General features: G+C 42.3%; 1 pseudogene; it reads right to left on the bottom strand.

Annotated features, from left to right (window-relative positions):
- Positions 1 to 14,287: 14,287 nt before the first annotated feature.
- Positions 14,288 to 14,885, bottom strand: LOC121278212 (annotated as a pseudogene).
- Between the last annotated feature and the right edge of the window lie 7,274 nt (positions 14,886 to 22,159).

The following is a 22,159-nucleotide window of genomic DNA, read 5'->3' on the forward strand; positions in this document are numbered from 1 at the left end:
TCTTCCAATTGCTGTTTCCTGGCACCTCTTTTAGGTTCCGAAATGACTTTAGTAACAGATTTCCTATTGTTCAGATCTACTAAGTATGTTGATTATTTTTCCATCTGCATACATTTCAAACAGACAAACTCATCCCTATTATTGTCATAAAACAATCCACGGCTAGAAATGGAACAGCAAGTGCAAGGATTTCTTGATATATAGGCGAGGATGGCTATTTTCAAATTATGTTTTGCACGTGACTCGACTTGTGATTTCTTATCAATTAAAGATAAAACACTGCCTGGAAACCAAAGCAATCTCCTGTCTAGCAACATTTCCCTATGGATCAATGAGTCATCCAGAATCAGTCACAGCAGCTTTTCGTGTAAATGTGAAAAAAAGCAAAACAACATTCCAGTTTGACACCTTGGAACCACTTAACCATATTGCAGCTGAAAATCAATGCTCATTTCTGGCCATTAATTATATCTGGTTAGGATTACTGTAGATCTGAAATTCCTGATTCTGATGCGGAAAGCAACCAAAACTTGCAAACATTAATTACAAACTTCCAGCTACTATGATATAGCTTTGTCTTTGCAATGAAGAGCCTTTCATCTTATGGCAGTTTTTCTACTGCACTGCAAAATATAAGGCTGAAGCATTTGCTACTATCTTCAGCCAGAAGTGTCGAGTGGATGATCCATCTTGGCCTCCTCCAGAGGTCCCAAGCATCACAGGTGCCAGTCATCGGCCAATTCAATTCACTCCACGTGATATCAAGAAACGGCTGAAGCACTGGGGACTGCAAAGGCTATGGGCCCTGACAATATTCTGGCAATAGTACTGAAGACTTGTGCTCCAGAACTTGCCACGCCCCTAGCTAAGCTGTTCCAGTAAGCTGTACCAGTACAAACTGGTATATGGAAAATTGCCCAGATATGTCTTGTACACAAAGAGCAAGACAAATCCAGCCAGGCCAATTACCACCCCATCAGTCTACTCTTGATCATCAATAAAGTAATGGAAAGGGGTCATCAACAGTGCTATCAAGTGGCACTTGCTTAGCAATAACCTGCTCACTGATGCTCAGTTGGGTTCCGCCAGGGCCACTCAGCTCCTGACCACATTACAGCCTTGGTTCAAACATGGACAAAAGAGCTGAACTCCCAAGATGAGGTCAAAGTGACTGCCCTTGACATCAAGGCCGCATTTGACAGAGTGTGGCACCAAGGAGCCCTAGCAAAACTGGAGTCAATGGGAATCTGAAAAAAGCTCTCCGCTGGTTGGAGTCATACCTAGCACAAAGGAAGATGGTTGTGGTTGTTGGAGGTCAGTCATCTCAGCTCCAGGACCATCACTGCAGGAGTTCCTCAGGGTAGTGTCTTCGGCCCAACCACCTTCAACTGCTTCCTCAGTGACCTTCCTTCCATCATGAGGTCAGAAGTAGGGATGTTTGCTGATTATTGCACAATGTTCAGCACCATTCACAGCCCCTCAGATACCGAAGCAGTCTATGTCCAAATGCTGCAAGACCAGGACAAAATCCGGGCTCGTGCTGACAAGTGGCAAGTAATCTTTGCGCCACACAAGTGTTTGGCAATGACCATCACCCCTTGATATTCATTGACGTTGCCATCACTGAATCCCCCACTATCAACATCTTGGGGGGTTACCATTGACCAGAAACTGAACTGGACTAGCCATATAAATATTGTGGCTGCAAGAGCAGGTCAGAGGCTAGGAATTGAGCAACGGGTAACTCACCTCCTGAATCCACAAAGCCTATCCATCATCTACAAGGCACAAGTCAAGAGTATGATGGAATATTCCCCACTTGCCTGGATGAGTGCAGCTCCAACAACACTCAAGAAGCTTGACACTATCCAGGACAAAGCAGCCCGCTTGATTGGCACCACATCCACAAACATTCACTCCCTCCACCACTGACGCACGGTAACCGCAGTGTGTACCATCTACAAGATGCAATGCAGGAATTCACCAAGGCTCCTTAGACAGCACCTTCCAAACCCATGACCACTACCATCTAGAAGGACAAGGGCAGAAGATAGATGGGAACATCACCGCCTGGAAGTTCCCCATCATCCAGACTTGGAAATACATCACGATTCCTTCACTGTCGCTGGGTCAAAATCCTGGAACTTCCTTCCTAACAGCACTGTGGGTGTACTTACTGCACATGGGCTGCAGCGGTTCAAGAAGGCAGCTCACCACCAACTTCTCAAGGGCAACCAGGGATGGGCAATAAATGCTGGCCCAGCTAGCAAAGCCCACATCCCGTGAATGAATTTTAAAAAACCGTGATCAGCAGACACCTTGCTGCCGCCAATCAGCTCTGTATTGTATTATTTTTGCCAGGCGCAATGCAGCTTGAACTCCAGCTCCGCCAGCAGTATGGTCCCGGGTGAGACTAGTTTCATCCATTGGCTGGTTTTACGAGTATGTGGAAAACCTCTGTAGTGCAGTTGAGTGCGAGTTGCCAATCAGGCTCAGACACTTTCAGACTTTGATACCGGGGATTGAGGCAAGTCACTTTTTGAACATTTTGCCTTCGTCATGCTGAACCCAGCTAAACATCACAAAGTTTTTTTAAATTCATTCAAGGGATGTGGGCTTCCCTGGCTGGTCAGCATTTATTGCCCATCCCTAGTTGCCCTTGAGAAAGTGGTGGTGAGCTGCCTTCTTGAACTGTTGCAGTCCATGTGATGTAGGTAGACCCACAGTGCTGTTAGGAAGGGAGTTCCAGGATTTTAATCCAGTGACAGTGAAGGAACGGTGATATATTTCCAAGTCAGGTTGGTGAGTGACTTGGAGGGGAACTTCCAGGTGATGGTGTTCCCATCTACCTTCTGCCCTTGTCCTTCTAGATAGTTGTGGTCATGGGTTTGGATGGTGCTGTCGAAGGAGCCTTAGTGAGTTCCTGCATTGCATCTTGTAGATGGTACACACTGGTGCCACTCTGCATTGGTGGTGGAGAAAAAGAATGTTTGTGGATGTGGCGCCAATCAAGCGGGCTGCTTTGTCCTGGATAGTGTCAAGCGTAGTGCCTAAGTATTGATGGAGCTGCACTCATCCAGGCAAGTGAGGAGTTTTCCATCACACTCTTGACTTGTGCCTTGTAAATGGTGGGCAAGCTTTGGGGAGTCAGGAGGTGAGTTATTCATCACACGATTCCTAGCCTCTGACCTGCTCTTCTAGCCACAGTATTTATATGGCTAGTCCAGTTTGGTTTCTAGTCAATGGTAACCTCCAAGATGTTGCTAGAGGGGGATTCACTGATGGTAATGCCATTGTATGAGTGTATGTGAGTCATTATACCAAACTTTCCAATAGAAAAGCCATAATGCATATTCGTATGAGTTCTTTCCAATCTAAACCCTTTTGTAAAACACTTACATGTAAGCTGCATCTGCTTAACTACAGATGTAAAACAGCTGGTGTCACAAATAAAAATCTCAAAGGTATTTAAAAAAATGAAAGCAAAGCCTGTTATTTCCTGCACTTTTTCCAGCCTTGATAACCTGACTTTTTGGATCAGTATCTAAAGAGAAATAATTTGCAGGGCTACCAGCAAAGGTGAAGAGTGGCACTATCTGAATTGCTCTTGCAAAAATGTTGGGCCAAATGGTCACCTTTACCAGGCTGTGATTCTATGGGCAGAGTTTTGCGGCCCTCTTGGACAGGTTTGCAGGTGAAGGGGCCCTTAAAATTCTGCAGGTGACTGTCCTGCGACCTACTGATGCGCCCCTCGACCTTGTCACAATTTTACGGGGTTGAGGTGGTGGTGCCAGTGAGACTGAGGGCATCTCACCCACTGTCACCCTAGTTGAGACCATTAAGTGGCCAATTACCCAGCTGCAATTGATGACTCTTTGATGGGCCCCCTTATGCAATCAGGCCCCTGCCCCCTGCTCCAGGTGCCCCTTCTCCACCTGGACTTTGGACCCCATCCCCAACCCACATCAGCTCTCCCCCACCCCCACCCCCTGCCCTTCAACGCCAGTCCCTGCTCTCTTGGCCATGCTGAGAGCCCTCAAGACTTGCCTTGCACCTGGCTCCTGGCACTTTTCACTGGGATTGGATGCACTGTTCCCGGTGGTGCTGGTGGGACTAGAGAGCTGCCAACCGATCAGGTGGATGGGACTTCCTCACATGATAAAGGCAGAAGGCCCACATCCAGCCAGTTAACACTCCTCTATGTGTTAAATGACTGTAGGGCAGCTGTTAGGAGCGGGGATGCGTTCCTCATCGACATTGTTGATGGCGAGAGCAGGAAACCATGCTGGCTGTTAAACGCTGCAGTATGATTCTCAAGAACTAGAGCAGGGATTTTACAAGCAGCACTTTCTCTCCAGAAATGCCCCCCAGCAAATAGCCACAAATTGAGCTCAGGATGTCCCTATATAGGCTACATTCCAATGGATGAGACCTTGTGAAGCACTGCTGCAAGCATTGCAACAATGTTCTGCACCCCAGACTATCACTGGGCACTGCTACAGTACATAATGTATGGGACACAGCATAGATCACACGTTAAATGTAACCCACACGTAAAAAATCTCCCAAATGTTTCTCATATCCTAAGGAATCAAATTCTCCAGGAACTAATCAAAAAGCCTTTCGCTGTCTTTTAAGACATATCTCAAAATTCTTTCTCAATTCCAGGCCTGTTTCCACCTCTGAGTTCTCTTAATTTCAAAGAAACACAAATCTTGACCTTATGCCATATTCTGTAAGCCACCATAAGCAATGCCATGGAAGATTCACTCGTTCTTTTAAATGTCCTGAAGGAGTTGAAAAACCACAGGCAAAAAGATTAAGCAGTTTGAAATTTCTTGTTCTCTGTAAAGTAATTCAGGATATCAGTTCAATCTTGCAATCTGGTTTATTCTGGTATAAAAGAATTTATAAATATATATTTCACGGCTCACATTTGTATGATTCTAGCAGGGTTTGAACTCTATTTTTGATTGAAATCTATTCTACATATATGTTGCTCTATGGAAAATAGCCTTTTAAGTTTCAGTTATATTGGCATTGCCATATCATTAGGAAGTGGCTTTGGGTGTACAATCCGACTACACTAAAGCCAGTGTTGTGAGGGTTATCATGCTGTAGACAGTGCTATCAAGCAATACTTACACAGCGATAACCTGATTGCTGATGCTCAGTTTGGGTTTCGCCAGGGCCATTTGCCCCAACCTCATTACTGCCTTGGTCCAAACATGGTCGAAGGAACTGAACTTAAGAGGTGAGTGGAGAGTGTCTGCCCTTGATATCACGGCAGCATTTGGCCAAGTATGGTTTCAAGGAACCCAAAGAAAAGTGAAGTAAATGGGAATGAGGGGGAAAACTCTCCACTACCTACCTCGTACCTTGCACAAAGGAAGATGGTTGTTGTTGAAGGCTAATTGTCTCAGGACATCACTGCAGGAGTTCCTCAGGGTAGTGTCCTCAGCCCAACCATCTTCATCTGCTTCCTCAATGACCTTCCTTTCATCATAAGGTCAGAAGAGGGGATTTCCACTGATGATTGCACAGTGTTCAGTACAATTTGTGACTCTCAAATACTGAATCAGTCAGTCTCCATACACAGCAAGATCTGGATAATATTCATGCTTGGGCTGATAAGTGGCAAGTAACATTTGTGCTGCACAAGTGCCAGGTAATGACCATCTCCAACTAAAGAGATTCTAACCCTCTCCCTTTGACTTTCAACAGCATTACCAATGCTAAATCCCTCTCTGTTAACATCCTAGGGGTTACCATTGATCAGAAACTGAACTTGAATAGCTACAAAATGCAATGGCTACAAGAGCAGGTCAGAGGCTGGGAATTTTGTGGTGAATATCTCACCTCATGACTCTCCAAAGCCTGCCCACCATCTAGAAGGCATAAGTCAGGATTGTGATGAGATGCTCTCCACTTGTCTGGATGAATGTGGTTCCAACAACATTCAAGAAGCTCGACACAATCAAGGACAAAGCAGCCTGCATATTGGCACCCCATCCACCATCTTAAACATTCATTCCCGCCATCACTGATACAAAGTGGCAGCAGTGTGTACATATGTAAGATGCACTGCAACATTACCAAGGATCCTTCAACAGCAGCTTCTAAACCCATGACCTCTACCATCTGGATGGACAAGGGCAGCAGATGTATGGAAACACCATCACCTGCAAGATCCACCCGCCAAGCCACACACCATCCTGACTTGGAACTATATTGCCATTCCTTCACTGTCGCTGGGTCAAAATTGTGGAAGTCCCTTACTAACAGCACTGCACCTACACCAGGTGGACAGCAGCTGTTTAAGAAGGCAGCTCACCACCAGCTTCCCAAGTACAAGAGGGATGAGTAACAAATGAGGGCCTTACCAGTGATGCTAACATCCCATGGAAGAGTACAAAAAAAGGTCCTTTTATATGACTTGGACTTTGTTCAAACATGAATAGAATAGCAGTACCATGTTTTTAAAAATGCACAATTATTGCATTGGATCACTTGGGCATTTTATAAACTTTACATTGAGTCTTTCTAATGTTATGGACATGTGGACATAGCTATCCTTATTCCATTACCATTAAAAATAGCAGCCAAACTGCAGAGCTCTGTCCCCATATGCAGGATGTGAGTTGCAGCCTGCATTAAATATGCAGTCTGACTTCCTAGTCTACAGATAATGTTTTCAGACCTTTGTGTAATGTAACTACAGCTTCATTCACTTTTCTTACTGAAGACTTCCAATTTTCTAGTATGACTCCTGTATGCATAGTTTGAGTTCAGCATAAATAGCTTGCTTATAGCCTGCAACTCCAGCACCTGCCTAAGATCAGTTCTTAAAATCAACACAGGACTGACAGACCAGGACTATATTGCCAGAGCTGTGTTATTGTCTGCCTTTCTCGTTATGGCACAGCAGATGGTAAATGCTAAGGTGCTCAAATCCCAAAGGGAAACTTGAAACAACTGCTGCAAATGTTCTGCAATTTGTATATTTAATTTGAGATGCGTGCCTTGAATTCAGTAGTAATAAGTCCACCGAGTCTTAGAGGGTTTTTACAAAATTAAATTAAACAGTTATTAATAAAAGAAATAATTTTAAGGACATACATAGGTCTGCAAATTACTACTATGATAACTCCTAGCTCTCCTGATTGATCTGACTCTCAGTTACACCTCCATTAAGGCAACGGTAAAACAATCTAGATTTCAACAGGCCCAGGCAAAGCACAAAATAACCTGGACAGGGATGTTCAAAGTGAGATTTGTTAACTTCAGTTCTTGCAGACAGCAGTTTAGGCACCAAGGCTGGAGGCTTTTCACAATCGTTAGATCTTAGAATGTCTTCCTTCCTTTTATATGTTTCTCCCTTTTTAATGTAAATCCCATCATTCCAATATGTCTTTGGATTTTAACAATAATAAAAATATTTCATAGTACCAATTTTATCAGTAAGCTTTTGGAAAAATAAACACACTGTTTGGCTTCTACTGGCTAAGTGTCACATTTCACCCTCTCTTTGAAATTCACTACTCAGGTTTAACTAAAAATGCAAATTTCCCTTTTAAACCTCACATTCTAAAACTTCAACCATGTTTGCTTATTTAGCATTTCAAACCTAGATTCTCTTCTGACACATCAAAGCCTTCAGACCAGCTCTCTTTACTTCAATTAATTCCCACACGCACACACAGACACACACTATTCCTACTTTACAAGAAATTGCAATAACCTTATAAAAAATTATTATATTTTCATGACATTCCCTTCATGTAGCATCCTTGGTTGTCCAAAGGTTGTGAATCATGGCTCTCCACATATCTCTAACCTAGCAGTACTTTTTAGTTGGCGGTAGTCCAAGTCTAGAAGTCAGTCTTTGATATTGTTCATGCACATTTTTATCTGCCTTCCTGGCACTCTTTTCCCTTCAATGTAACCTTCTATGATATTGATGTCACTGGACCCCATAGACACATGTCCAAGCGATGACAACGTTCTTTTGGCAACGCTTTGCAGCAAGCTTGTCTTTCCTTCATTTGATCCAAAATTTTTTGTTACTTACTCTACTTTGCCAACTGATCTTTAACAGTCTTCTGTAGTACCACATTTCCAATGCATTTATTCTATCTCTTGTTTCTTTCCTGATTGTCCATGCTTCATGGCCATACATCACCATAGTTAAAACATAAGTCTCTGGTAGACTTTTCTTCGTCGAGATGTTTAAGTTCCTTCTCAAAAATTCTTTCATGTCCCAGAATGCATTTTTAACCTTTCCAATTCTTCTTTTCTGCCTAGAGGCTATCTTCTGCTGGGTTCATCCAGTGTAGGATGTAGCTCTCCTCATGCGGGATTTCTGCCATATATTGATATGCTAGCAAAACGTGTTGTCAGTAATATTTGGCCAAGAATCTCGCCTGCTCTTACTGCCTGTCATGGTATATTGGAAGGATTAACAGATTGGCTGACAACCTGTTTGGTCACATCATAAGTGCTCCTTCCATGGCCAACAAGTCCTGGAGTGGATACGAACCCGAAGCTTCTGGCTCAGAACCACAAGACCTCCAACTAGAGGCTGCAATTGTCTGCAAATTATCAAATTGATTCCTTATTAACATTATAAAAGTGAGTTAACAACTTTTTAAAACAATACAGGTTCACCCCTCATGTATGCTCTGTATGAAGCTGAAATAGTGTGAGCCAACCTGCTTAAGATAGTCACTTACTGTTTGCCAAAGTGTCCTTCACATAGCTTCATAGTTTGCACTGATGAAATTCTAAAATTGCATTAAATTAATGTAAATATTTTGGTGTAACCAGCTATTTAAAACCTGAATCATACTGTTTCTGTACTTCTTTTTGAAAATTAGTTGAACTCTGAAAACCTTTATTCGTAACCTAAAACTTAAGTCCTAGGATCTCCTTGCCTTGTTCTCTGCATCATTTCCAATGCATCAGTATTCTTTTTAAAGGTAGAATGCTGAAAATGCACGCATTGTCCCGGATTTTGCAGTGGGCAGTGACAGTAAAACTGAGCATTCGCCATCTTTACTGAAGCTGAGAACAACTTTGGGAGTCCACACACGCACATTGTAATATGGAGATGGAAGAGGTTAAAGTCAGCAATACTACAATTCATGAGAGGCTGTGCTGTTGAGGTCATTCTGACTACAATCAAGGAAAATCCATGAACTGATGAGAACTCCCATTCTAACACTGTTAGTCTCACTTTAAAAGCCCATGAAAATGTTACACATTGTTGAATGAGGTGTAACTTTTTTTAATAGCAAACTTAAGCAACATAATAACTAGCGCTAAATACCCTCACTGGCCTTGAAAAACTAATTCTGCGGAATGTCAAATTTCTCCAAAATAAAACATCCCGCGTGTCTTTAAAATGGTATCTCTCTTAATGCAAACATACATCATTTATTTTGGCTGGCTGTGAGAGTACTTCAGTCTGATAGGCTGCTTACCCTGCTTGCTGACATCACTGTTGCTACACAACTGGAAGTGCTCTTGACTTGGCACCAAATTTGAACTGCCATCAAGAAAAGGGAAATCTGTATCATAGAGATCACTAGATCTTTTTGGGCATTTCCTTTTGAGGCCATCAGTGAGTGTTATTGTTTCACTGCTCACCAGGTCAATATCTTACATATTGCCTAACAGGTCAGTTACATGGCACCAAAATAATCTGTTTTGTCTTAATTAATATGACTTGAAATGATTCCTCAGTATTTGGTTAGCATTGTTAGCAAAACACACTGACTGGATAGTTTCAGTAAATTGGGAATATTTATGTTTAAATAATTTTCCTTCCCATTTTTGCCAGTGGAGTTTCCAGTTGTTGTGCGTTTGTTCATGTTGCTTGGCCATTGTGCATTACCTCACACTGAACATCCACCCTCTATGGTCTGTGCCTTGCGGGTTTCTGCATGTGATATGGATTCCACCATTTGATCTGGAAATCTTCCTCATCGTCATTCAAGTATGTATGTTTGTCTTTGATGAATTATTGATGTGCCTTTTGGGGACTGTAATCTTTCAAGGCATTGCATCAGAAATTTGGAAAATAAAGTTCTTTGAAAGCACAATCTATTTTTCAGCTTTCTGCACTGGGAATTTGCATGAGGAAGGAAAAAGGCTGTCCCTCGATTGACTGGCCTAACTTTGACAGGAACCTCAAACAGACACATAAATGTCCTTAGCTGCTTCCTCGAACAGAGGCCTGAACAATCCCCATCCACCACTACTCTCCTCCGTCTGGCTGAACTTGTTCTCCCACTGAACAATTTCTCCTTTAACTCCTCTCACCTCCTCCAAATAAAAGGTGTGGCTATGGGTACCCGCATGGGCCCCAGCTATGCCTGTCTCTTTATGGGGTATGTGGAACATTCCTTGTTCCAGTCCTACTCCGGCCCCCTCCCACAACTCTTTCTCCAGCACATCGATGATTACTTCAGTGCTGCTTCATGCTCTCGTCGGGACTTGGAAAAATTTATTAATTTTGCTTCCAATCTCCACCCCTCCATCATTTTCACATGGTCCATCTCTGACACTTCCCTTCCCTTCCTTGACCTCTCTGCCTCAATCTCTGGTGATAGACTGTCCACCAATATTCATTACAGGCCTACCGACTCCCACAGCTACCTCGACCACAGCTCCTCACACCCCGCTTCCTGTAAGGAGTCCATCCCATTCTCTCAGTTCCTTCACCTCCGCTGCATCTGTTCTGATGATGCTACCTTCAAAAATAGCTCCTTTGACATGTCCTCCTTCTTCCTTAACCAAGGTTTTCCACCCATGTTCGTTGACAGGGCCTTCAACCATGTCCGGCCCATCTCCCGCGCATCCGCCCTCATGCCTTCTCCTCCCTCCCAGAAACATGATAGGGTCCCCCTTGTCCTCACTTATCACCCTACCAGCCTCCGCATTCAAAGGATCATCCTCCGCCATTTCCGCCAACTCCAGCTTGATGCCACCACCAAACACATCTTCCCTTCACCCCCCCGGCGGCATTCCGTAGGAATCGTTCCCTCCGGGACACCCTGGTCCACTCCTCCATCATCCCCTAGTCCTCAACCCCCACCTATGGCACCTCCCCATGCCCACGCAAAAGAAGCACCACCTGCCCCTTCACTTCCTCTCTCCTCACTGTCCAAGGGCCCAAACACTCCTTTCAAGTGAAGCAGCATTTCACTTGTATTTCCCCCGACTTAGTCTACTGCATTCATTGCTCCCAACGCGGTCTCCTCTACATTGGAGAGACCAAACGTAAACTGGGCGACCGCTTTGCAGAACACTTGTGGTCTGTCCGCAAGAAAGCCCCAAACCTCCCTGTCGTTTGCCATTTTAACACTCCATCCTGCTCTCTTGCCCACATGTCTGTCCTTAGCCTGCTGCATTGTTCCAACGCAAACTGGAGGAACAGCACCTCATCTTCCAACTAGGCACTTTACAGCCTTCCCGACCAACTATTGAATTCAATAACTTTAGATCTTGAACTCCCTCCTCCATCCCCACCCCCTTTCCGTTTCTTCCCCCTTCCTTTTGTTTTTTTCGGTAATTTATATAGATTTTTCTTTTCCCACCTATTTCCATTATTTTTAAATCTTGTATGCCCTTGCTACTCTTTCCACCCCACCCCCACTAGAGCTGTACCTTGAATGCCCTGCCATCCATTCTTAATTAGCACATTTGTTTAGATAATATCACCACCTTCAACACCTCTGTGTTCTTTTGTTCTTTTGTCTGTGACATCTTTTGATTATTTGCTCCTATCACTGCTTGCTTGTCCCTACAACCACATCCCCCCCACTTCTCTCCCCCCACCGCTCCCCCCCCCAACCTTAAACCAGCTTATATTTCACCCCTTTCCTAATATTCAATCAGTTCTGTGGAAGGGTCTTGAGGACTTGAAACGTCAACTCTTTTCTTCTCCGCCAATGCTGCCAGACCTGTTGAGTTTTTCCAGATAATTCTGTTTTTGTTTTTGACATAAATGTGACATATGATTGAAGCACACTGGTACTTTGAAATTGCATTGGCATGCTATTGATGCCATAGGATCTCAACTTGCATGTGTCAGTGAAGCTGCTGCTAGTTTCTGATGTGTGCTTGGGTGTCCAATTAAAGGCTATTGCCAAAATGGCAAAGACAAGAATCTGAGCAGAAACAGGGTAGTAAATGATTTGCTTCTACATCCATTGTGTTATCTCCCTGTTCAACAACTACAACTTGCATTCCAGTAACACCTTTAACGTGGTAAACATTCCAAGACATTTTACAGGAGCGTAATCAGAAAAAAATTAATACTCTGTGAAAGTTGAAAATATTAGGATAGGTGATTTTTACCTAATTGGGGTATGAAAATCAGCCCTTTGTTAGAACTGTTGAGGAAGAGGATGCAGAGGGATTCATGGCCCTGCCAAACACTTTGAAAATCAATTTTGCATGTATTTGCAAGGCATTTGGTGAAGTTTTCAGGTTAGAAGGTAAACATGTTCAATATTGGCATAAGTGACAGGCCCAGCCAATGCAGCAGTGGGAGGCCTAAACTTGAAAGAACTATTTTCAAGTTCAAGTCATATCAAAACATTTTGGTGAGCTCCAGATATCAATGGCTACCCTGCTATGGCTTGCCAGTCTGATCAGGAGCAAAATCATCTGATTACTGCAGGCAGGTACCCTGGAAGGTAAGGCCTGTGGGTGGTGCGGAAAAGGAGCAGATTCTGAGGTGGGCTGTGGTGTCTCGAAAATTTTTTATTGTGGGAGCTGGAGGAGCACCACTGCCCCCGCACTTCAGAGGGGACCTTTGGAAGTCCCTTGTCTAAATTTTTGCATCTGGGTTCAATTCATCCAAATCTGGTCTTCCCCACCCCAACAATCTCTAAGAATACTTACACCCCGATTTTCTTTAATTCATTTTTAATTAGAGTAGCATTACAATACAATCGGATTCAAAGAAAGCAAAGTACTGACAGCACAGAGGATTACAAAATATGCACATTCACAAAGAGTGCTTGATAATGGTAGTAACATCATTCTCTTCTGTTGTTATAACTGTTACAAGCCTCAAAGATGCCATGAGCAGCTCATTGTGAATAGTAAGCATAGTCACCTGAAATTGTCTATATGTATTTGTGAAATAAATGTTGAATTTTATAATTGTGCTTCTTTAATAGGTGAGTTAAACTTCAAATGGATTGAGAGTAAGTGGAGGATTTTATAACTTTCAGAAGAAAAGCACATTGAGTTGTCTATAATAGATTGACTGTTGAAATAAAGCTTTTGTTTTGTTTTATTAATATTGAATGTTAATGTTCTATTTATATATGTCAAAATCATTGACTGCCATACAAGAATAGATGATGGTTTTACAAATTTTAAATCTATTTGGATTGTCCTATTATTATAAAAGCATTTGCCAAGGTGCTTTTAGTCATCTTTTAGTCACCTCCCACGAAATTTTCAGCCTTCTTCCCCTGGGCTTCTGCCATAGTTGATTATAAATTTGAGCCCCTAAATCTCTTCATCAGGTGGGCCTTTGTTCCATTTGCAGCAATGTGCACCAAATGTTATAGATCAGTGCTGCCATGTTTTGGAAATTTTTGATCATTTCTCTCAGAAATAATTTGAAGAAAAAGGATTACTTTTACTGTTGGTTTTTAAAAGTGCACCGTATTCAGACATGTTAAATAAAATAACGCAGGGAATATGGTTAGTTAAAATGCTCATGCGAGTTTTGATGTTGTTTCCTGATATAAATAATAAGCAATTAGTTATCTCGTCTCCATAATCGCACCTATTGTATTGGAAAGTCATTGGTGTTATTTTGGCTATAAATAGAGATATATAAAACAAAGGCTGGGACACAAGTGGAAAGAGAAACTTTATTAGAAGGAAAATCGTAAAGATTTTCATGGAGGCCTGAGAATAATTAGAAACCTTCTTGTTTAATTAATTAAGATAATTCACTGATCTGGGACAAAGTGGCATTTTTTTTTATTTTCACACAAGAGGTAAATTGTACAGATGGCTGAAGTAAGTCTCATCTGAAATGTTTCTTTACTAGAAAACCCATCACGTTTATTGTTGCTGTGTACGTTTTTTTACAAAGCTGGTAAGAACCAGATTCTGGAAAATTCAGATATCCACACAGCCTGGAAGCCTAGGATCAGTTTAATGTTAAACGGGAATCTCCCAGTTTGGTCGCTGGGGCTGGAAGTGCCTGGGTAAAATGCCTAGTGCCTGCATCTCACTGCCCATCACAGGCAGTTCACTCTTTGGCAATGGCATAAGATTTTTCCACCTCGATTTTGCCACACTCTGCAATGACCATATCTTTCAGTGGTTTATCTCTGGCAGGCTGTCTTTGACGCCTTAATGTTTTTTACAACATCAAGTCCTTCAATCAGTCAAGCCAGCTGGTTTTGGTGGTGGTGATAAAGAATTGGGATCCGTTGATGTCTTTGCCAGTGTTAGCCATACTGACCCACCCTGGGCCATAGTGCTTCAGCGTGGAAGTTTTCATCAGGGAAACGGTCACCATACATGTTCTTCCCACCAGTACCATCTCCACGGGTGAAGTCTCCTCCATGGATCATAAACTCTTTGATGATTCGGTGGAATTTTCTGTTTTTGTAGCCTTTTGCCCCTGTTGCTAAAGCAACAAAGTTTTCAATTGTCTTCAGAACAGTCTTCCCAAAAAGACCAAATATAATGTGGATTGCATCATCGTCGCCAATCTTAATATCAAAATACACCTTAACAGTCACTTTCAGCCCTTTTTTCTTCTCCTCTGCTTGTGAGGCCCTGGGAAGCAGGAGGAAGGTGAGGGCGGTGGTCAGCAGTGCAGCGGTGAGGAGCAGCTTCATCTTTGTTGTGCCTGTTAGGCCATATTTTAATGAGAAACTAACAGTGCTGGAGCAACACACACCATTATTAATATGCAAATCAACCAACATCTAGGAGCGAGGAATTTCAAATTGCCACAATTTGCTAACTGATTTGACCCGTTCTACTATTGGCTTTGTGAAAATGGCATCTCACCCTTAACATCCCCATGATATTCATGAAATTGCTGCATTTGCGCATTAATTCTAATAAACTCACCTCAGAGTTTAAAGCCTGGATATTCTGAGGATCATCGTCGGATTGCCACTGCATCTGGAAATTTCCCCAACCCGACGCTGCTCCCCATTTCTACCAGAGTTTTCCAAACCTGGTAGTCCAAGGAATACGGAGCGCAGCTTCCCTTGGAGAGCTGCATTAGGTTGTAGTGGAGTTGGGGGAAGAAAAGACATGCCCCCCTTTTACAACATTAGCTGCCATTTGGTAAATTTAAATGTCCACACTGAATGTTAGTGAATGAATGTTAGTGAATGAGTGGGTGAGTGAATGGGGAGGTGGATGAGGTGGGTAATTGAGTAGGGGGTAAATGGGTGAAGTGGGTAGGGAGTAGGTGGATGAGGTGGGTAACTGGGTAGAGGGTAGGTGGGTGAAATGGGTAAGTGGGTAGAGAGCAGGTGGGTGAGATGGTTAGGTGAGTAAAGTGGCTTGGAAGTGAGTAAGTGGGTGGAGGTAGGTGGGTGAGGAGGAGAGGAAGGTGGGTAGTTTGGTAAGGGGTAGATGGGTAGGAGATAGTGGGTGAGTGGGTAGGTAGGGCAGGGGGTCATTGGTTCAGGTCGGGAGGATGGTTGGCTGGCCGGGTGGCTAGGATGTAGTTGTGGGTTCAGGAGGGTAGTGGAGGGGGCAGCAGGGTGGTCAGGAGGTAGCTGGGGTGAGGGTTGGTTGGGAAATTTGGGGGATGGTCTTGTGGTCAGGAGGTGATTGTGGGTTTGGGAGGGTAGGCAGGGTGTTGGAGGGCTAGTCAGGGTGTTGGGGGTGTGGTCGGGGGTTACAAAGGTAGATGGGTGTTTGAGAGGGTTGTTGGAGTGTCAGGGGGTTGATTGAGGGGCCATTTGTGTAGTTTGCCAGATGTTAGACTAGGTTTTAATCTGTCTACCACTTCTTGGATAACTATTCAGGTAGGTACCCGGGAACTGTCCCAAATCTCTAGCTCAAAGTCGAAAACATTTGTGGAGGATACCGGGGAACAGAGGAATTGCCCAAGGAGAGTTGAACCAGAGACTGGTAGATTCGGGCCTATGTCTAATAATAATCAATACAAGTGCCCTTTTAATGAATGATAATTGTTAATGGTTGGCAATCAACCTCTCTTTCCAAGAAAGTAAACTATTTTAAGTTTGGAGTATCTTTCCTTCCAGTAATGAATTGTTTGAAGAAATCTAAAAAATCTTATTTTATTTTTCTTTTGCCTCATTTTGCTCTCTCTCTGAAGCCAATCTATCCTTCCCTCTCTTTATTTCCTTTTTAGTTCCTGTTTTGACATTGATTTTATCCATTCTAACTTACTCTTCTTTCTCATCTCCTGTTTATTTCTCAATCCTTAAGTCTCACTGTTAAGGAGATACACTCTTTGTCCCATTGTTCATCAAAGTTCCAGTTTCCCTGTTGCCAGATTACACTTCCAGCATCCTTGTGGGCAAAAAATTTAAGGACCTTCAATTGCCCATTTAAGCGAACTAATGGGGCACCCTGTGAGATTCCCCAGGCCAGCAGCTAATGAATTCACATCTAGTCTTAAAGAAAAATAAAGATTTGCATTTATGTAGCGTATTTTCTTGGCCACCAGCTGCCCCAAAGTGCTTTACAGCCAATGAAGTGTACCTTTTTTTGAGGTGAAGTCAGTTTTGTAATGTAGAAAATGTGGCAGTCCATTTGCACACATCAAGTTCCCACAAACTGCAACGTGATAATGACCAGATAATCTGTTTTTGTAATGTTGATTGAGGGATAAATATTAGCAAGGACGCCAGGGACAGCTCCCCTGTTCTTCTTCGAAATAGTGCCATGCAAACTTTATATCCTTTTTTTGAGAGGGCAGATGAGGTCTCAGTTTAATGTCTCATCTGTAAAACAGCACCTCTGACAGTGCAGCATCTTAATACTGCATCAGAGTGTCAGCTTTTCTTTTTGTCTTCAAGTCCTGGAGTGAGTCTTGAACCCATACACTTTGACTCACTTAACTATTTGCTTGGTATACCTTTAGGGAAATGAAGTATCACACATGTGAAAGAAGCAAATATCTAGTCCAGGTCATATAGGTTATTACATGAGGTTTTTTATTAGTACATCTCTGGATTATGCCATTCTGTGTATAGAAATGAGGCAGTGAGCCAAGTCCTATTAACATAAGAGGTTCAGCTCACATATGACGTACCTGATGCACTAAAGCCAAGAGACACAGGGGACTGCAAGGTGAGGTTTGGGAGGGTGGAGGAGAGGGGATCCATGGAGGTCTTTGGGAATTCTATGGTAGTACTGTGCCAGAGATTCTGGCAGCATGGAGCACATGGATGCCCAAGATACATATATAGTGGTACAGGCTGCCAACAGCATCATGCCTTTTCACCCATAACGACTGGACCATAAGCCATCCATTTTCAGAGCTTATTAGTCTACCTTTCATGTAAAGGGCTGATACCATGGGAAAATAGGCTTTAATGTGCTTTTTATTCTATTTTGGTGAATTTAGCAGCGTACAGAACCAAAAATTGGGACTTAAAATTCTCGCCCTTATGTTCAAAACGCCTCATGGCCTTGGCCCTCCTATCCCTATGACCTTCGCAAACCCTACAATGCTTTGAGAATTCCTTGTTCTCTGCTCTAACCTGGCATCTGGCATCCTATGTATCCACCTTTGCTCCACTGTTGGCGCTCTGCCTTCAGCATCTAAATGTTATGCTCTGGAATTTCCTCTCTAAACAACTCCACCTTCATCTCCTCCTTTAAGACATCCCTCCTAAAATCTACTTCTTTAGGATGTTGTCCATGTTGTTTTTGTATATTAAAGGTGTGATATACGTACAAGTTTGTATTGTTGCAAGCAGGACAATACAGCTTTAAATTTAAAAAAAAAAATTGTTATAAAATCAGTTCGACTGGAACTGGGGTCAGTATTGCATTTTATTATGAGGCCACATTTGGGAGTAACATCTTTGTAAAAAGAGAAAGGAAGGAAAGCATCTAGACAATTGGTTTGACAGCCAGTTGGGAATAGGTTCACAGTTATTGTAAATGGGATTATCTGATGTCAATTTCTTTCTACATAGCTCTCTTGACAGAAATCATTCAAGTATGTCAGGGCTTCTCTGTAAAATGCAATTTCTTCTATTTACTTAGTAGTTTTAAAATGTAAAAAGTGATAATGGAAAGCATTGATTGCTATTCAGTTCATGATTGCAATAGCAATGCATTCACTGTTATCATATAAAATTTAAGGAAAGAATACGTCTTGAATCTTGTATTTTTTGTGCTGATTCAACATTTAAATGGGCATTGCTTTCAAAGAACAGAGATGTAGGAATCAATTTGAAGCATGCTTCTGACACTCTCATTTGACATCAATATAACAAAAATGACAGTTCTTCTGTCTCTATTACCTCATGAAACAAAATATTTTTGCTGATCATTATTTAGCAAAACAATATCCTTCAATAATATCCATTGGTTAGTTTGGCATCCAAATCTCAATTTACTAAAGAGAGAACTGCAATTGGTTTTGAAAAGAAGCACTAAGGGATGTGAATTTTAATGTAACATCACAAAATAACGGAATGTAATCATAAATATCTTACGAGTTATTAACATGGAGAGCACATCACTGCTGCTCATTTATTTAAATGAGAGGTTTGAACTAGAGCTGGGAAATCCCCATGCAAGTTCAAAAGATAATTCCTTGAATAAAATACAGTTTAAATAGCTAATGCGGTCACTTTCTTAGTTTGCAGTCCTGTGAGGAATCTCACCCATCAGGAATGCATAATGGTGCATACAATCTATTGTCCTTTTAAATTATTAGTCAGAATGTCATGCGCAATGACCAAGGTTTCCAATATGAGCTGCTGAATATGAAAATAATTTTACTGGCCCTTTTCTTCTGTCCTCAATGACCCACTTTGTCTCTAAAGTAAGTTTAAAATTTTCTTTTTATCTTCAGAAGCTCTATGGCTTTGTCCTACCCTAACTTTCTTCAACCTTTCACACTCCATGATCCTCCAGCTCTGATGTTTTGTGCCTCTCTCCCCATTTATCACTGATGAAACTCTTCATCCACCTTAATCCTAAGGAACTCCCTCCACCCCCTCCCCTCCCAACTATCCACTTCTGTCTCTACTTTTTAAAGCTTTCTCAAAACTTTCTCTTTGAACTGCTTTTACTCACTCTTCCTAATTGCTGCTTCTTGTGTTTTTGCATTTTCCATTACTGTCTGTAAAACTCCCTAGGACATTTCTATGTTAAAAGCATTGCATGAATGCAAGTTGCTGTTTTATTAATGTTTGATGTTAATAGCACTATACAAACACAGAAACATTTTGGTCCCTTTCTATATTTTCTAATCTTAACAAAAAGGTAGATGGGCTGAAAGTGGTGGAATGTTAGATGAAGATTCAGCAGACCATTTGTATGGGAGATATATTGTGTGGCTCTTGTTGCACAGTACCATGATAATTTCCACAATGGTGCAAGAGAATAGTGCAGGTTAGGTGAGACCCAGATAAGTCAGCTCCCAACCTTGCATCATGGATTTCAGGATGGGCTATTGAGGGCAAATTTTTCACCCACCATCTATTGGGGTCACCATCATAAGAAGAAACAGAGTCTCACTAAATTCAGGAATCCCCACTTTTTTCTAAGAAAGACCCAGCATCGTATCAGCAAAGTTATGTCTGAGAAAACCAGGTATACGAAATAGGCAAGTTGTGGAAATAAGTCTAATCTGGGGCTTCAGGTGGCGATTGTATCCTGGACACTTCAAGTAAAAGCATGTGTTTTGAAAATTTATTTTAATGTAGTCCCCTAACTACTGGGACACACCGCAATTCCATCTAGGGGTGGGAAGGGTAGAGTCTGGTGAGACCTTTGCTCTCCAAAACTGGCCACTTCTACTGCCATTTATGCCATGTGGCACAGTGGTGAGAACACTCACTGCACTCCTAATGACACAGATGGCAGCCATTCGAGTGGAAATGAAGGGACCCCCCTTCCCACTCACCCTTCTGAACTTGGGTAGAGTCAACAGCGGAGGACGTAGGTAGCTGAATCCCACCATAGGCTGTGAGCATTGCCCATGGGTATTTGATCCCCACATATTTTGTGCTGCTCTTGGACCCTATCCCTCAAAGGGGGGATCCCTTTCTCACCCGGTTGGGAAAAAAAGAGTGAAAAAAGTAAATAGTTGCGCTATACAGGCCTTAAGGAAGTGAAGAATCTCTACATTTAAGAGGTAAACTTAATTAATATAATTTCAGTAAAGTAAAACTGTCTTCCTCCCAAAACTTCCTGGAAATTCTTTGTCATGACAGCATAAAGAGAGAGTTCAGTGAGCCAATTAACCAATGAATAGTGCCCACTTCTAAGAAGTTAAGCCAGAGATTTAAAAAAAGAGGAACACCTGGGAGACAGCAATATCCCGAGAGGAACTATCACATTTGTTATGTGACTTGCCAACAAGAGATTTTTATGGCATCAATTAATAATGCAAAGATATATACCATTAAATAGTGTAATAATGAGCATATTTCAATAATTGGTGTCCAAGAGAAAAATTACTTGGAAAATGTATCCAATTTACATATCGTGCTGTTCATCATGGGCACGGTTTTTGGGTTGTCGGGTAGGTGAGCCCGGGAGCGGCCGGGAAATGGCCCGCCACCCGCGATCAGCCCCCAAACCGCGATTTCATGCTGGCTGGCCAATTAATGACCAATCAGCATGAAACATGTGCTGAGAAGCTCAGTGCTGCCGGGGTGGGGGCGGGAGGAGGGCGAACGTTGAAATTAGCGCGGGCGCGGAAGAGCGCTGAATGAAAGCTCCCTGAAAGCAGAGAGCTGCCTCAGGGAGCTGAAGAATATAAAATAATCAAATAAAGGTTTATAAGTGCAGAAAAAATGTCTACACATCGGACTCACTCACCTAAACATTTGTATTATAAAAATTCTTCCCAAACATTTTTAATTTTTAAAAATTTAATTACGGAAACCTCATCCCGTACTTGGATGAGTTTTGCTGAAAAATGCAAAGGTCACTTGACCAATTTGCCCGCCTACCAACCGTAAGGTTGGACAGGCAGAGAAAAATTGCTTAATACTTTAATGGCCTTAACAGGCCTCTCAATTGTCGGTGGGTGCGCTACTGACTCTCTCATGCACCCGCTGACTGAAATATCACGTGCTATTTTACGCCCGATCAGGTCGGGCACTTCATTGCCTGTGGGACATAAAGTCCTGCCCCATGTTTCAGTTGCTCTCTCCTAGGAGAGAAGCTCTGATAAACGGTTTTTAATGATTCATCCTCTAGTACAGAACACAACAGCCTCAAGCCATATCAGTTAACAAAAATGTAAACTTACACCATTCATAAGGTCCTCTTCAAAAGAAAAATAATGTGTCCTGGTGGATTTCACATCAAATCTTTTTAACAGTTTCTACTTGTGGTCGCAGTGTTTGGATATTCTTGATCCTTTCCTGGAATGTTATTGCTCTGAGTGAAACATGATAAAAAGATATGCTCCCAGTTGTTTCTTTGTGTTTACAGTGAAGGGTCAGAAGTTATCATGTTCAAAGATGTGTTCCAGGGAGAGGCTGACACAAAGATTTTCAATTAAAAAAAACTCATACACAAAACAGAGAGCAGAGTTTCAAAGAATTTATTTTGGATTAGAATGGCTTTGCCAGTGCAGAATGTGTGCGATTTGGGAATTCTGACAATCTTGTTTTATAGTCTTGTCTAAGTAAGGGAGTGAGGGTCAGTGGAAGCAATAACAACAAAAATTTCAAGCTAATATCAGACAGTGGTGGAGACAAGAAAGTGGAGGTGGATTGTGTGAGAAAGACGGGATGAGGAGTCAGATATGAAAAGAAAAAGGAAGAAGCTCAATTCATGGAGAAATGATAATTGGGCAGATTACCGATGCATGGAAAATGAAGGAACCACAAAGGGCTAAAAAAGCAGTGCAGGGAAAAAGAAAAAAAATCATAGAGCGCAGAAGATCTTGAAATGAGGGAGATAGTGGGTCATTTTACAT

The sequence above is a fragment of the Carcharodon carcharias genome, chromosome 5 (assembly GCF_017639515.1).
Source record: "Carcharodon carcharias isolate sCarCar2 chromosome 5, sCarCar2.pri, whole genome shotgun sequence".
Classification (NCBI taxonomy): domain Eukaryota; kingdom Metazoa; phylum Chordata; class Chondrichthyes; order Lamniformes; family Lamnidae; genus Carcharodon; species Carcharodon carcharias.